Below are 16,765 nucleotides of genomic sequence, written 5' to 3'. Positions count from 1 at the left end.
AGAAAGGTCCTCCCTCCACTGGGTCACTTCCCAAATGGACGCAATGGCCAGAGCTACGCTGATCTGAAGCCAGGAGCCAGATGCTTCCTCCTGGTCTCCCATGCGGGTGCAGGAGCCCAAGCACCTGGGCCATCCTTCACCGCCTTCCGGGGCCACAGTAGAGAGCTGGACCAGAGAGGAGCAACTGGGACTAGAACCCGGCATCCGTATGGGATGCCGGCACCACAGGCAGAGGATCAACCGAGTGTGCCATCGCGCCGGCCCCAGAAAAGTTATCTTTTAACTTTGCAGTCCAGTGTATTGTTGTAAAATATTTGCATTGGCATATATTGTGGTAGAAAAAAAGTGTTGTGATCGACCTTTCTGAAATAAACGTGATTCTCTGAAAACAGTGGTTTCAGCCATGCCCTGAAACACTCTTCAACAGGTGTCTATCATGTATTGTTGTGCTCATAAGGAGCAGTAAAGGACATAATTTGCATATCAAATGACCTCCATTCTGAATTCTGTCATTCTCTTCAGTGAGTGACGTTTCATTTGTCTACAATGAAATCATATGATCTATCACAAACAATGTGTAGCATTAGGTATTTCTTAAGTAATAGTTTGATAGGTATATTATAGATTAGTGCTATTTCTGAGACCTTTATCTCAGCTAAGTTTAGAACTTTTATTATGTAACCATTATTTGAGTGATTATTCATCGAATAGTTCTTCACTGTACGTGGTTCTGTTGAACATTTGAAGAAACGCAATTTATGATCCTGACACTGGAGTTATTTGGGGCTTTGGTACCAATGGCTTCCTTTGGTTTCATCTGATGCATTTGATCAGAACTAAAGGAAAATTTCTGTGTCTTATGTACTAAGGAATGACTAGTAATTGTCATTTAATTAATAATTAAATATACATTCTTATATTCGGTATCTCATTATTATTTTATTTTTATTAATGAAAAAAATTTACAACCATAGGGAATTTCAGGAAATGCTAGAATATAATGTTCTTAAATGGGAACTTGAGATAAATATTGTTAATTTAGTAAGTAGATCCCTCTTCAGAGAGTAATTAGGGTTCATTGGGAAGACAAATAATAATGCTTCAAATTCTCAAGCTTATTTTTGCAATAATGAAAAACTTAGATAGCACAGAAGCCCCATTGGAATCTCAGGCTAGTAAGCAAGAGAATTGAGCTCATAGTTACAAAAATTTTACTAATTTTTTCTTTATTTTAATGTTTAGGTGTTGGTTAACTTTTTAGTCATCATCTATCAATGAAACAGTTCAACACAGAAAAACAAATGATTACATGCCGTGTGTATTAGCAAGCAAAATCCAGTGGTCTTCCTTTCTATTCTGTGCTGTCATTCTAAATAAATCAGTGTCTTAGTTCTCTGTTATCAATTTCACAAACTACCATTGCCTCATTTTTTTTTCCTGCTTTAAAAATAATTGTGGGGGGCAGAGAAATGTGTGTGTTGCTTGTAACTGAATACTGTTATTTACTTTTGCATTAAAATTTTGTTTTGCTTGTTTCTATTTGAAATATGTTTATTTACATTGTCAGTGTGCTCACAAAATAGATTTTAAAATTTCTTCGCTGATACAACTTTCTCTAATAAGCTGTGATACTGGAGCTTTACTATGAATGCTACTTTCTTTTCAAGAACAAGTAGTTTCAAATGAAGGCAGATATTTTGATAATTGAGTCTTGTAAAACTTTAACAGTATTGTAATTTGGTGGTGAATAGTAGCAAAACTATGTACGGATAATGTGGTCTTTCTGGAAGCTGGGGTTTTGCTGTTTCAGTTGCAATGAAATTCCACTTCCAACTTCTAAAATCCAGAATTCTAGATCCTGGCTTTGCTGAATGTGGTGCTCACACAATAGTCAAGGGTACTTCAAAGAGAGAAAGTGTATGTTTTTTTAAAAATTTATTTATTTATTTGAAAGAGTTACACAGAGAGAGGAGAGGCAGAGAGAGGTCTTCCATCCATTGGTTCACTCCCCAATTGGCTGCAACAGCCGGAGCTGCACCGATCCGAAGCCAGTAGCCAGGAGCTTCTTACAGGTCTCTCAAGCTGGTGCAGGGGCCCAAGGACTTGGACCATCTTTTTCTGCTTTCCTAGGCCATAACAGAGAGCTTGATCAGAAGAGGAGCTTCTGGGACTAGAACCGGTGCCCATATGGGATGCCGGCGCTTCAGGCCAGGGTGTTAACCCTCTGCACCACAGCGCCGGCCCTCAAAGTGTATGTTTTTATCAAGTACTCTGCACACATTATAGCTTACAGTCCTTTTAGGTTGTTTCATTGTATAAATAATTTCTTTTAGTGTTTGAGGTATGTTAGTCCTGGAATCTTCATTTTCCTCCTCACACACAGTATTTCACGGTATCTAGAATAGAAATAACATTTTAAAGTGCCATATGTCTAGAGACATATGAAAAGATAAATATTAGCCTTTAAAACATCTAGCTATATTGTTTTGTTTAGTGGACTTCTTTTTTTTTAACTTTTATTTAATGAATATAAATTTCCAAAGTACAGCTTATGGATTACAATGGCTCCCCCCCCCAACTTCCCTCCCACCCGCAACCCTCCCCTTTCCCGCTCCCTTTCCCTTTCCATTCACATCAAGATTCATTTTCAATTCTCTTTATATAAAGAAGATCAGTTTAGTATATATTAAGTAAAAATTTCAACAGTTTGCACCCACACAGAAACACAAAGTGAAAAATACTGTTTGAGTACTAGTTATAGCATTAAATCACAATGTACAGCACATTAAGGACAGGGATCATACATGAGGAGTAAGTGCACAGTGACTCCTGTTGTTGACTTAACAAAATGACAATCTTGTTTATGGCATCTTGTCATGAGTTGCCAAAGCTATGGAAGCCTTTTGAGTTCACTGACTCTTGTTCTTAATGATATTTCTTGTGCTTTGGGGATTTTTTGGTTTTGGTTTTATAAAGAGTACATTTTCATCATTGCATCATATGACATGGAGATAAGACAGAAGGAAATTTCACTGAACTTTCAGATGAAGAAATTGTTAAATAAACCCATGTGAGATATTAAGAGTTGTTGTAGGATCAGGTTTTCTGTTACATTTTTATAAATACATCTATATTTTTCTGAATGTGCTCAAGTCCAGGAGAAGGCATACATTAATTTTCTACTTTGGGCTGATCTATAAAGTTTTTTGAAAGTCTGTTTTGTTAGCATTTTGAGTTCATGATATCCATCGTTATGGCCCCAATTATAAATCTTTGTTTTTCTAAAATACATTAAAATAGAACTGTTCTGTTTTACGTTATTAGTATGTTGATCATATACATTAATTTTATTATAAACTTTCAATTCTATGATACATGACTGGGCCATGACAGTAGGGAAATCATCATGAGAATTTCAGGTGCTTATGTGAGGGAAGCAGATTGATAAAGTGTCCGTTGGTGGCAACATGAATGAAATCACTAGAAAACTGAGGAAAGTAAATATTTCTCACATAAAGACTAATTCCCTGCAAAGATCTTGATGAAATGAATAAATTCCAGAAGAGTAGTTAGGGTAGGCATTTGATACTATGGAGATTACTGTAAGGGGCACTGGAAGCACAGAGCTGCTGATAAGGATGTTTGTAATCTCACTCTAACTTCAGCTAATGTAGGATAAGTGTCACAGTGCAGGTAGGAGACAGAAAGCCCTAGCAGGGCCTGATTATAAATCATATACCTTGAATTTGGGATACTCTAAAATGCTCTCTGAAAGTACATTTTTAAAAATATTGATTTTATTTATTTGAAAGAGAGAAAGAGAGAGAGAGAGAGGGAGGGAGAGAGAGAGAGAGAGAGAGAGAGAGAGAGAGAGAGAGAGAGAGAGAGAGATCTGAATAGTGAATGTAACAGGAGTGGCACAGTAAGTTAAAGCCCCAGCCTGCAGCGCTGGCATTCTTTATGGGCGCCAGTTCAAGTCCCAGCTGCTCCACTTCCTATCCAGCTCTCTGCTATGGCTTGGTAAATAAGTAGAAGATGTCTCAAGTCCATGGACCCCTGCACCCCTGTGGGAGACCTGGAAGAAGCTCCTGGCTTCGGATCGGCCCAGCACTGGCCATCCCAGCTATCTGGGAAGTGAACCAGTGGAAGGGAAGACCTCTCTCTCTTTGTCTCTACCTCTCTCTGTAACTTATTCTTTCAAATAAATAAAATAAATATTTAAAAAAAGAAACATAGCAAGGAGTGGAGAATGTGTCCTCTCTTTGGGTCCCCTCATCAGGCCCACTGAGGTACAGACTTCCCCACACTTCCCCCCATAATACACAAGTGCAGAGTTCTGACATGAAAGATTTTAAGGAAGATTAAGAGCGCCATAATGTCTGGAAAATTAATAGAGATTTGCTGTGATTAACTTTCTTGATGTTCTGATGCCCAGGTTGCCCCAATGGACAATGTCTGTCATTTTGTTCTTGTTGGTTCACAACAGTATCCTAATTCTGGGGTCTATTCCATTTTAAGGGCTCAACTATTAGAAATCACTCTTCTTAATCAATTTAGACCATATAAACAGGAAATGTGCAACTTAGTAAACTGAGTTATTAATCAACAACATTTGGAGGCAGTCTAGGATTTCTATATTGTATGAAAGCATGTTCTGCAGAGTCAGTTTCACTTCTTCTCTGGTTTGCTATTCTTCCTGCTACTTCATTGCCTGCCTGGGACTTTCAGGACTGCATTGAGTAGAGTAGTGCACCTGGGAGTCCTCACCGTGTACCCAATCGTGGTGGAAAATGATCCACATTTTCACCATCAACTGTCAGGGTCTGTGGGTCTGTCATTTGTAGTCTTTATTGGTACTCAGTGCTTTCTTTCTACAACTGATTTGTTGACAGGGTTTACAATGAAATATTTAATCTCTACACAGCTTTTTGGGCATCTGTGAATGCTTTTTTGTCATTCATTTTGTTAAGGTAGTATATTATATTATTGAGTTGATGTAAACAGTGGCTATAGATATAGGGAAGAGAGAAAAATGCATTGGAGAAGCACATTAAATAGATTCAAATTAGGCCTCACATTGAAGAGCAGAGAGATCAAGTCACCATGCACAAGGCTAAGACAAGGTGGGGTTGGGAACTCCACTGTCCATTCCCAGAGCACATACTCATGCTAAACTTCACTGAGCTCTAAGGTTCTCTGACCCTGCTGGCCCACGAACTCAGTCACAATCACATTCACTATGGCTTTGAGGGTGTTTTGGCCTTCTAGTACACAAGATCCAGTAGGTTGGACAGGTTGTAGTTGCAGTGGCAGCATGAGTCCAAGAGCCTATCCTAAGTTCTCCCTCCCAGGGCCTGCCCAGTAACTGCAGTCCTGGAGACACAGTGGTCCCCATGTAACAGGACCTGCAGCTGACCAGGGAGTCACGGACACTGCTCTCTTCAGCTGCACAACAATGGGAGCAACCCCAACACTTCCAATGCCCACCCAGTTAAGATTATTGTTGCCAATCAGTAACTTCAGGATAACATATCCTGCATCCTTTTCCTGGTTCATTTTCATACATGTTTGCATGTGCACACACACAAACTCAAACTATATCACAAGATGGAACCCTACATGTCTAGATCTTTTGTAATTATGGATTCCTTTTCTTCAATAGCAGAGTTGATCAAAGAGAAAAAAGAATCAGTGTGCTAGGAGAAAGGCTTTTTTAAAAAAGCAGAGTTTGAGAAGGAATAAGAAATCCACTGGAATGGATAAAATTTACAGGAAATTTGGGATTGCATGAAAATAGAAAATATCTGAGTCACTGGAGCTTAAGAGGGACTTGAGAATGCCAAGAGAAGGTGGAAAGCACATTGAAAGATAATAATAACAGAAAAAAATCCCAAACCTAGAAAAAGATACAACTGTGCAGGCACAGGAAAGTCAAAGGTTATCAGCCAGGTTCAACTCAAACAAGGCTACTCCAAGAAATTTGATAAGGAAGCTCTACAAGTTTAAAGAGAAGAATCTTGAAGCTTCCAGAGAGAAGCAAATAACACACAAAGTATTTTCAATTCTGCTGACTTCTCACCAGAAACTTGCAGCCCAGGAAGGAGTGGGATGACAGTTTTACTTTACTGAAAGGGAAAAGATGCCAGCTCTGTAAATCCTTTACAGATGAGGACAAGATAAAGACACTCCCAGATAATTAAAACTGAATTTGTCACCACCAGACATGTCAGATAAGAAATAATAAGTGGACTTCTTGAAACAGAAAGACAAAGATTCTGATGAGTAAAAAGAAAATATCATAAAATAGAAAATATCTGAAAATATACAAGAGTCTGAAATGCTCTAATATTTTAACATATCACATAAACCATTCATTTTCATAATGTGAAGACTAAAAAATAATAATATTTATATGAAAATGTTAAGAGACAAGCAATACAGGAAAATAAAGTGAAATGTCAAACTTTCAATATGTTGGGGAGAAACAGAATATAGCTGTAGAGTTTTTTACTAACTGCATTTTTTAAAAAGATTTTATTTATTTATTTGAGAGGTAGAGTTATAGAGTTACAGACAGTGAGAGGGAGAGACAGAGAGAAAGGTCTTCCTTCTGCTGGTTCACTCACCAAATGGCCGCAATGGCCAGAGCTGTGCCGATCTGAAGCCAAGAGCCAGGAGCTTCCTCTGGGTCTCCCACGCGGGTGCAGGGGCCCAAGGACTTGGGCCATCCTCTACTGATTTCCCAGGCCACAGCAGAGAGCAGGACTGGAAGAGGTGCAGCCGGGACTAGAACCAGCGCCCATATGGGATGCTGGCACTGCAGGTGGAGGATTAACCTACTGAGCCATGGCGCTGACCCACTAGCTGTATTTCTTATGCTTTTCTTTTTGTTTATTTTTTTCTGTATTTTTAAAATCAATGTTATGTTGCTATCATTTCAAAGTAGCTTGCTAAAACCAGAAGAAGGAGCTGGCACTGTGGCATAGCAGGTAAAGCTGCCAGATGTTGTGCCAGCATTCCATATGGGCGCAGGTTCAAGTCCTGGCCGCTCTTCTGATCCAGCTATCTGCTATGGCCTGGAAAAGCAGTAGAAGATGGCCTAAGTCCTTGGTTATCTGCACCCATGTGGGAGACCTGGAAGAGGCTTCTGTTTCCTGGCTTTGAATCGGCACAGCTCTAGCCATTGTGGCCATCTGGGGAGTGAACCCTCGGATTGAAGACCTCTTTCTCCCTCTTTCCATCTCTCTCTGCCTCTGACTCTCTGTAACTCTGCCTTTCAAATAATTAAATAAATCTTTAAAGCAACCAAAATATTTTTCTAAACCTCATGGTAATCACAAAATAAAAACCTATAATAAACTCCCCAAAACATTAAGCAAGAAAACCAAGTATAGACTAAGAGAAACTTAATTAACCAAGAGAAGGAAAAATTAAGAAAGGAATGAGAAAAAAAACCTACATAGAAAACAAATATCAAAATGGAAGCAGTAAGACTTTACTTATCAATAACTACCTTAAAAGTAAATGCATTAAATTTCCCGATTAAATGACCTAGAGTGATTAAATGGATGAAAAACCTAACTACATGTTGCTTACAATAAACTCATTCACCAAAAAGGACACAGAATCTGAAAGTGAAAAAATGAAATAAGATATTTCTTTTTTAATTTTTTTTAAAATTTTTAACAGGCAGAGTGGACAGTAGAGGAAGACAGAGAGAAAGGTCTTCCTTTGCTGTTGGTTCACCCTCCAATGGCCGCCACGGTAGGCACGCTGCAGCTGGCGCACCGCGCTGTTCCGATGGCAGGAGCCAGGCACTTATCCTGGTCTCCCATGGGGTGCAGGGCCCAAGCACTTGGGCCATCCTCCACTGCACTCCCTGGCCACAGCAGAGAGCTGGCCTGGAAGAGGGGCAACTGGGACAGGATCTGTGCCCCGACCAGAACTAGAACCTGGTGTGCTGGCGCCACAAGGCGGAGGAATACCCTGTTAAGCTACGGAACCGGACTTCTTTTTTAACTTTTATTTAATGAATATAAATTCCAATGTACAGCTTATGGATCACAATGGTTTCCCCTCCCATAACTTCCCTCCCACCCGCAACCCTCCCCTCTCCTGTGCCATCTCCCCTTCCATTAACATCAAGATTCATTTTCAATTCTCTTTATACACAGAAGATCAATTGAGTATACATTAAGTAAAGATTTCAACAGTTTACACCCACATAGAAACACAAAGTGAAACATACTGTTTGAGTACTAGTTATAGCATTAAATCACAATGTACAGCACATTAAGGACAGAGATCCCACATGAGGAGCAAGTGCACAGTGGCTACTGTTGTTAACCCAACAAATTGACACTCTAGTTTATGGCGCCAGTAACCACCCTAGGCTCTCATCATGAGTTGCCAAGGCTATGGAAGCCTTCCAAGTTCGCCGACTCTGATTATATTTAGACAAGGTCATAAAAGATAGGGTGAGGATAGTAACCAATGATCCTAAGAGTGGCATTAACCAGGTCTGAACAATTATACAGCATTAAGTGGGGAAGAGGACCATCAGTACCCACAGGTTGGGAGTAGAGCCATTGGAGGTAGAGTAGATGTTATGATTACAAAGGAATGAGGCCCAAGTGCGCTAGACAGGGTCTAGAACAAAGGACAGAGTCATTCTTAGAGGAGCTAAGAAAGGCGCTGTCTAAGCTACAATTAAGTTTTCTGATTGAGAGGCAAATAGAACCTGACAGAAGGGGCTTGATAATAATCTGGTGGGCTTTAGGCCTTGTAAGTTAAGAGGCCCAGACCTATCTATCTCTTCACATGGGATACATCCTAAGAGAGGTGTGAACCTCCTAGGGGAAGGCACTCTGTTGACTTTCGTTACTTAGCTGACCTGGGAGGAGAACTGGTCAGGTAAAGGCAGGTAGCATCTCTAACAAGAAATTTACAGTTCTGCCTGCAATGTTGCTGACCCTACTTGACCACCCCTCAGCTGCAGTGGTCACTTTGGAAGTTGGGCTGAGTGAAGGGCTTTTCAGCTTAGAGCCAATAAGATCTGTGGCTCTGACCTGGGCATCCTTCGACTCCAGGGCAGGTCCATTTCCAGTGATCCAACTCTTGGCAGAGCTGCCAGGGCTCTTCACAAGCTGACTTCTGCTGAAGCCCAGGCTTACCACATTGAAAGCCACTGCAGTGGACTGGCCTGTTGGGTCTCCTTGAGGGCAGATTACTGTACAGATCAGCCATTAATAGGCCTGCCACCCATTGCATCTGATGCCTAGCTTTCTTTTCCTCCTGGTTTGTGTTAAAGCAGACCAGAGGATGCAAGTCAAGGGAGTGCCCAAATCCCATATCTAATCTTCGGTGGCCTGAACTATAAGTCTGTAGTCACAGGCATGTTCTGTAGTGGTTTTTCTAAGGTAGACAATGCCCATGAGGAAAATTATATTGTCATTTAAAAACTTTCTTTCCCTTTGGTCTGAAAGGGAGGTTTTTTCTACTTACTGTTTACTTCGCTGATGGCGAAGTAAATCTAGCTATGAGATTATTATTTAAGCTCTTATTATGACTATGCTATTACAGAAAAATGTTAGCCATCTCTTTCATAAGGTCTAAAGATTAAATTGTGCATCCTACAGATTCCTTTATAATAGAATTAGTTTCCTACCTTGAAGAGAATAGAGAAATGAAAGAACAAGTAGGGCTTAGAATAGAGAAATGAGGGAGCAAGTCCTAGATCGCTTGCTGACAATAGAAATATCACATGGATACTTAGCAAACAGTTTCAACCATTAAATAACAACTTAAGAAAGCATTTACCAGAAGGTCCAATGCCTTCTATAAATTTTAAGAATCAAGTATTTGGAAACACCTCTTAAATATCTAACATGGTGTAGTTTGTTTAACGAGTAGACTTAAGCACAACCATATAAAATGTGTTTAGTTTCTTTCTACCAACAAGTATAAAACATATGATGCAGAGATTCAGGTCACACGAATTAAATTGTATCTTGATTAATTTTAGCAGCTTAAATTTATGGACAATCTTATCTATAAGCCAATTAAAATAAAACTGTTAATCATAAAATTTCCCCATGTTGACGTACAATATGTACACACATTAATAGACCAATATAGCAATTTTAATAATATCTTTTAAAATCTTTAACTCTTTTTTGTAAATTGCCATTTGATTTGAATTCTTTTTGTTGTTAGTAACCTCAGTTAACCATACCTTCTCTCAGTTGGTAGTGTTAATACACGATTGGCTTCATCTGTTTACAGAGCCATCCCAAAGTACTGAATACAATAGAAGTGGCTGGAAAAAGTCCATAGGAACCTATAGGAGGACAGCTAAACACAGAACTAACAACACTTTAGTTTTATGAGCAGCACATCATATATGACGGTGGATGACAAAAGACTTTAAGTTGCCATGTTTAAAATTATAAACTCATCAACCAACAAGATGTACTTGCTTACTTCACAGTATTTTTGAAAGCACCTGCAGGATTTTACAAGTATTTAAGACTTTAGGCCTCTGGGGCTTTCTCATTAAGATAACTATCATGTCTAGTAACACAAGATCATTAGACTTTTTAATTCTCAAACATTTGTATTAATAGCATTTTCCATTATAGAAACTTAAAATTTGGTACCACGTCACATCTTGACAGTACTTCTAATATAATCCAAATAGCCTGATTAGTTGGTGTCTCTATAAGATGAGAGACATAGGTCCTTCGATTTTTTCAGTTGGGCCCAAACTGGAAAAACCAAAGTCCAAGTTTTACTGGAAATTTTAGAGTCCAGATTGTTTGGAACTTTGATTTTTTGAGTGCCTGTCAAGAATGCCAAGAAGGCTCAAAATCCAAAATATCTGGTTGAAATAAGATTCCTTAAAATCATGACATAGCATAGACCCAATTTGATCATTGTTACAAGGTGATTATTCAAATCTTTGAAAATAAGCACATATTTCAATAACCCATAGCTCTTAATAAAAATTCAGCTGTTTTTGAACAATTAGAATTTAACAGACATCAAGAGAACATAATAGATTACTTTAGCACATTGCTTTAACAGAGCATCAGAGTTTAATTCTATGTCAAAGACAAATTGAGCTTCCTGTGATCTTTTGCTGTGAAGTTTCCTTCCTTTAACTTCTTTCATATTGATGACCATATTTCTGTGTTTCTGTGTGTAACACATCTTTAAGCATCTTTTGCAGGGCAGGATGAGTGGCAACAAATTCTTTCCATTTCTGTTTGCTATGAAAAGTCTTAATTTCACCTTCATTCACAAATGAGAGCTTTGTAGGATATAATATTCTGGGCTGGCAGTTTTTCTCTCTTAGCACCTGGGCTATGTCTCGCCATTCCCTTCTAGCTTGTAGGGTTTCTGATGAGAAGTCTGCAGTGAGTCTAATTGGAGATCCTCTGAGAGTAATCTGACGTTTCTCTTTTGCACCTTTTAGAATCTTTTCTTTATGTTTCACTGTGGTGAGTTTGATTACAACATGTCGTGGTGAGGATCTCTTTTGGTCATGATTACTAGGGGTTCTATAAGCTTCCTGTACTAGTATGTCTCTGTCCTTCTCCAAACCTGGGAAATTTTCTGCTAGTATCTCACTGAAAATGCCTGCTAATCCTTTTTCCCTCTCCATGCCTTTAGGACCTCCCAGAACCCAAATGTTAGGTTTTTTACTAGTATCCTGTAGATTCCTGACAATATTTTTTAGATTTCTAATTTCCTCTTCTTTTCTCTGGTTTTCATGTTTCCTTTCCTGTTCTCTGTCTTCTAAGTCTGATATTCTCTCTTCTGCTTCACCCATTCTGTTTTTGAGGCTCTCTAATGTGTTTGTCATTTGATCTATTGAATTATTCATTTCATTATGATTTCTCATCACTATCACAGTTTCTTGTTCTACTAGATGTTTCATTTCATTTTGATTCCTCCTTAATATTTCATTTTCATGAGAGAGATTTTCTATCTTGTCCAGTAAGGATTTCTGTAGTTCAAGAATTTGCTTTTGAGAACTTCTTAATGTTCTTATCAATTTTTTGAGATCCGCTTCTTGCATTTCTTCGATCTCTTCATCTTCATAATCTTGAATTAGGGTGTCTTTTTCATTTGGGGGCGTCATAATGTCTTCTTTGTTCTTGTTACCTCACGTTCGTTTGGCATATTGGAGATATTCTTTGGTTTTTCCACTGTGGTTTTTTTTTTATTTTTATATTATGTCTCTAGATTAAGTGGACTGTATGCTTTCGAAGTAGCCTTAGAGCCTTGTGATGAGTGTGGCCTGAGAGCTGTGTTTGGTTCCTCAGTGTTGAGGGTGTGTCAAAGGTGACACTCCCAGGTTAGGCGTGGTAAATATCTCTTTTTTTTCTTTTTTTTTTGATTCAAAAGGGAAGTAATTCCGCTCAGTTGAACTGAATTGGAGGTAGTTAGCAGGCGAATGATATACCCACAGAAGCCAGAGATTGGAAGCTCTTTCCCAAGGACCACACAGGGAATCTGTGCTGCCCTCCGTGTGGGCTCCAATTCTCCTGCTGTCTCCTGCTGGGTTGCCAAGGCTACCGAACTGTAGTGTCTCTGTAGAGCACTGAATTCCATGAGTTCTCTCCCCCACCGTCTCCTTCTTCACAGTCTCATTTCACCAGTACCACACATTCATTAGGTCCTAATTACCTGTTATTTCACCCCCCCCCCAGAGTCAGGTTTTTCTGCTAGGCTCAGGACCAGTGCAGACCTGAGGTCGCCCCGCTTATGATGTATGTTCAAAATGGTGCCTGATCTTTGTTTTGCTTGCCCTTGAGAGGTGAGCGGAGAGAGAGAAACTCGTGTCCGTATCGGTCACTTTTTTTTCCCCCTCTCTCTCTTCTAGTTAGCCTGGTGAACTTTTCCCCACGAAGTTTCAAGCCTCATTCCCTTTAGTCTCCTCTTTCCACTTTCCCGCTGGTGTCTCGGGCTATTGAGGTTCGGCTCACCTCTCGTTCCAGCGCTGGTGTATTGAGTCTGCCGCTGGTGTCCCGAACTGTGGGCTTCCACGCTTTCCACGCAGATCCACTGTGAATCACTGTTTCCGGAAGTTTCTTCTGCTGTTTCTTCCCCTACCCTTTCTTGAACCTGCAGTATCTACACTTTTATTAAACTGTCTCTTCCCGGACTATCAGTGTGCTCCCTTCCTATTCTGCCATCTTGCCGCTCTCAAAATAAGATATTTCTTGCAGATGGAACCAAAAAGAAAGAAAGAACTGCCACTCTTCTATCAGATAAAATAGGTTTTAAAATCAGAAGTGGGGGCCGGCATGGTGGTACAGTAGGTTAATCCTCCGCCTGTGGCGCCGGCATCTCATATATGTGCTGGCTCTAGTCCCAGCTGCTCCTCTTCCAATCTAGCTCTCTGCTATGACCTGGGAAAGCAGTAGAAGATATCTCAAGTCCTTGGGCCCCTGCACCTGCGTGGGTGACCCAGAAGAAGCTCCTGCCTCCTGGCTTCAGATTGGTGCAACTCCATCCATTTTGGCCTTTTGGTGAGTGAACCAATGGATGGAAGACCTTTCTCTGTGTCTCTACCTCTCACTGTCTGTAATTCTACCTCTCAGATAAATAAATAAAATTTTAAAAAAATCAGAAGCAAAAAAGAAAAGAGAGACAAGGAATGTCACTGTATGTAATAAAGGGTTCAACCCAGCAAGAGGAAACAACATTATAAAAATATAATGTTGGAATACCTAAATATTGCTTTATATAAAACAAATATTAATATACCAAATGGGAGAGATTGACTCCAATAGTGTAAAAAAGGGAACTTTAACACATCACTTCTGGAAATGGACAGATCATCTAGACAGAAAAGAAACAGCAGCGTTAAATTGCATCTTTGATCACTGGACCTAAGAGACATCTAAAGAACATTCCAGGCAATAACTGCAGAATATACTTTTTTCTCAACTGCACATGGAACATTTGTAGTATAGATCCAATGGGAAGACACAAACAAGTCTCAATATTTTTTAAAAACACAAGTAAAATTTTTATCACTATACTAATACTGGAAAGGATAATAAGAAAACTTGAAAACTACATAAATATATACAAATTAAATATCTTTAATCCTGAACCACTGGTGAATCAATGAAGAAATTAATGAGTACATTTAAAATGTATTGAAATGGGGGCCGGCGCCATGGCTCACTTGGTTAATCCCCCACCCACGGCACCAGCATCCCATATGGGTGCCAGGTTCTAGTCTCGGTTGCTCCTCTTCCAGTCCAGCTCTCTGCTGTGGCCCAGGAAAGCAGTGGAGGATGGCCCAAGTGTTTGGGCCACTGCACCCTCGTGGGAGACCAGAAAGAAGCACCTGGCTCCTGGCTTCGGCTCTGCGTAGCTCCAGTCATAACAGCCATTTTGGGCGGTGAACCAACAGAAGGAAGACCTTTCTCTCTGTCTCTCTCTCTCTCACTGTCTATCTTTGTCAAATAAATAAAAAAATGCATTGAAATGAATAAAAACAGAAATACCACATAACAACCATGGCAGGATAAAGCAAAAGTAGTACTAAGAAAGAAATTTATAGAAGGCAATGCTCTAATAAAAAAAGCAGAAATATCTTAAGTAAACAATGTATTATTGCATTTCAAGAAAAAAAAGGAACAAATAAACCTGAAATTAGTGGAAGGAAAGGAATAATGGAATTCAGTCTACAAATCAATGCCATAGGGACTAACAACATACAAAAAATTAATGAAATGAAAAGATAAAGAAATTTGGCAAATTTTAGCAAGACTAGAAAAAAGAGAAAAGATTCAAATATATAAAACCAGAGTGATAAAGGAGACATTACAATGAACACCACAGAAATACAAAAGATCACTATAAATTATTACAAACTGCAATATGGCAACAAATTTTGTAGCACAGAATGAATAGAATTCCTGAATGCATACATCTTACTAAGATTGAATAATGATGAAATTGAATGCCTAAACAGATCAATAATGGGTGGCAGGGCCAGCGCTGTGGTGCAGTGGATTAATGCCCTGGCCTGATGCACTGGCAACCCATATAAGCGTGGGTTCGAGACCTGCCTGCTCCACTTCCAATCCAGCTCTCTGCTATGGCTTGGGAAAGCAGTAGAAGATGGTCCAAGTCCTTGGGCTCCTGTGTCCATGTGGAGACCTGGAAGAAGCTTCTGGCTCTTGGCTTTGGATCAGCGTAACTCTGACCACTGTTTCTCATAGTGTCCATTTCACTTCAACAGGTTTCCCCACAAAGGGCAATTTCTAATCACATCCCCTACCCATTAGTTCACACTCCTCACTCTGCTTTAATACTGGATCAGCTTCACTATTAAGAGTCAGGGATGGAGGCCAGCGCTGTGGCATAGTAGGCTAACTCTGCCTGTGGCACTGGCAAACCATATGGGCGCTGGTTCAAGTCCCGGCTGCTCCACTTCCAATCCAGCTCTCTGCTATGGCCTAGGAAAGCAGTAGAAGATGGCCCAGGTCCTTGGGTCCCTTCAAGCACGTGGGAGACCTGGAAGAAGCTCCTGGCTACTGGCTTCAGATTGGTGCAGCTCCAGCTGTTGCAGCCAATTGGGGAGTAAACCATCGGATGGCAGACCTCTCTCTCTCTCTGCCTCTCCTCTCTCTGTGTAACTCTGATTTTCAAATAAATAAATAAATGAATGTTTTAAAAGAATACTGGGTGGCAAGGTTGAATAAGTAATAAAAGTTTTCCATCAAATAAAATCCCAACAGAGGATGGCTTCACAGATGAATTCTACCAATTTTTTTTTAATTTTTAATTTTTATTTTTTTTTTAATTTTGACAGGCAGAGTGGAGTGTGAGAGAGTGAGACAGAGAGAAAGGTCTTCCTTTGCCGTTGGTTCACCCTCCAATGGCCACCACGGCTGGTGCGCTGCGGCCGGCGCACCACGCTGATCCGAAGCCAGGAGCCAGGTGCTTCTCCTGGTCTCCCATGCAGGTGCAGGGCCCAAGCACTTGGGCCATCCTCCACTGCACTCCCGGGCCAGAGCAGAGAGCTGGCCTGGAAGAGGGGCAACCAGGACAGAATCCGGCACCCAGACTGGGACTAGAACCCGGTGTGCTGGCGCGGCAGGCGGAGCATTAGCCTGTTAAACCATGGCACCGGCCCCCAATTTTTTTTTATTTGACAGGTAGAGTTACAGACAGTGAGAAGGAAAGACAGAGAAAAGATTTTTCCTTCCGTTGGTTCACTCCCCAAATGGCTGCCATGGCCAGCACTGTGCTGATCTGAGGCCAGGAGCCAGGTGCTTCTTTCTGGTCTCCCAAGCAAGTGGAGGGGCCCAAGCACTTGGGCCATCCTCCACTGCTTTCCCGGGCCAAAGCAGAGAGCTTGACTGGAAGAGGAGCAACCAGGACTAGAACCCAGTGCCCATATGGGATGCCAGTGCCGCGGGCAGAGGATTAACCAAGTGAGCCATGGCGCCAGCCCCTCTGCCATAATTTTTTTAAAAAAGATTTGTGTATTTACTTGAAAGAGAGAAGGAGAGGCAGAGGCAGAGAGAGAGAGAGAGAGAGAGAGAGAGAGAGAGAGAGAGAGAGATATCGTTTTTCCATCCACTGGTTCACTCCCCAGTTGGCCACAATGGCCGGAGCTGCACCGATCTGAAGCCAGGAGCCAGAGCCTCTTCCAGTTCTCCCATGTGGGTGCAGGGGCCTAAGGACCCAGATCGTTTTCCACTGCTTTCCCAGGCCATAGCAGAGAGCTGGA

The sequence above is a fragment of the Lepus europaeus genome, chromosome 4, assembly GCF_033115175.1.
Source record: "Lepus europaeus isolate LE1 chromosome 4, mLepTim1.pri, whole genome shotgun sequence".
Lineage (NCBI taxonomy): Eukaryota > Metazoa > Chordata > Mammalia > Lagomorpha > Leporidae > Lepus > Lepus europaeus.
The sequence above is the reverse complement of the archived record's forward strand: the minus strand, read 5'-3'. Positions refer to the sequence as shown.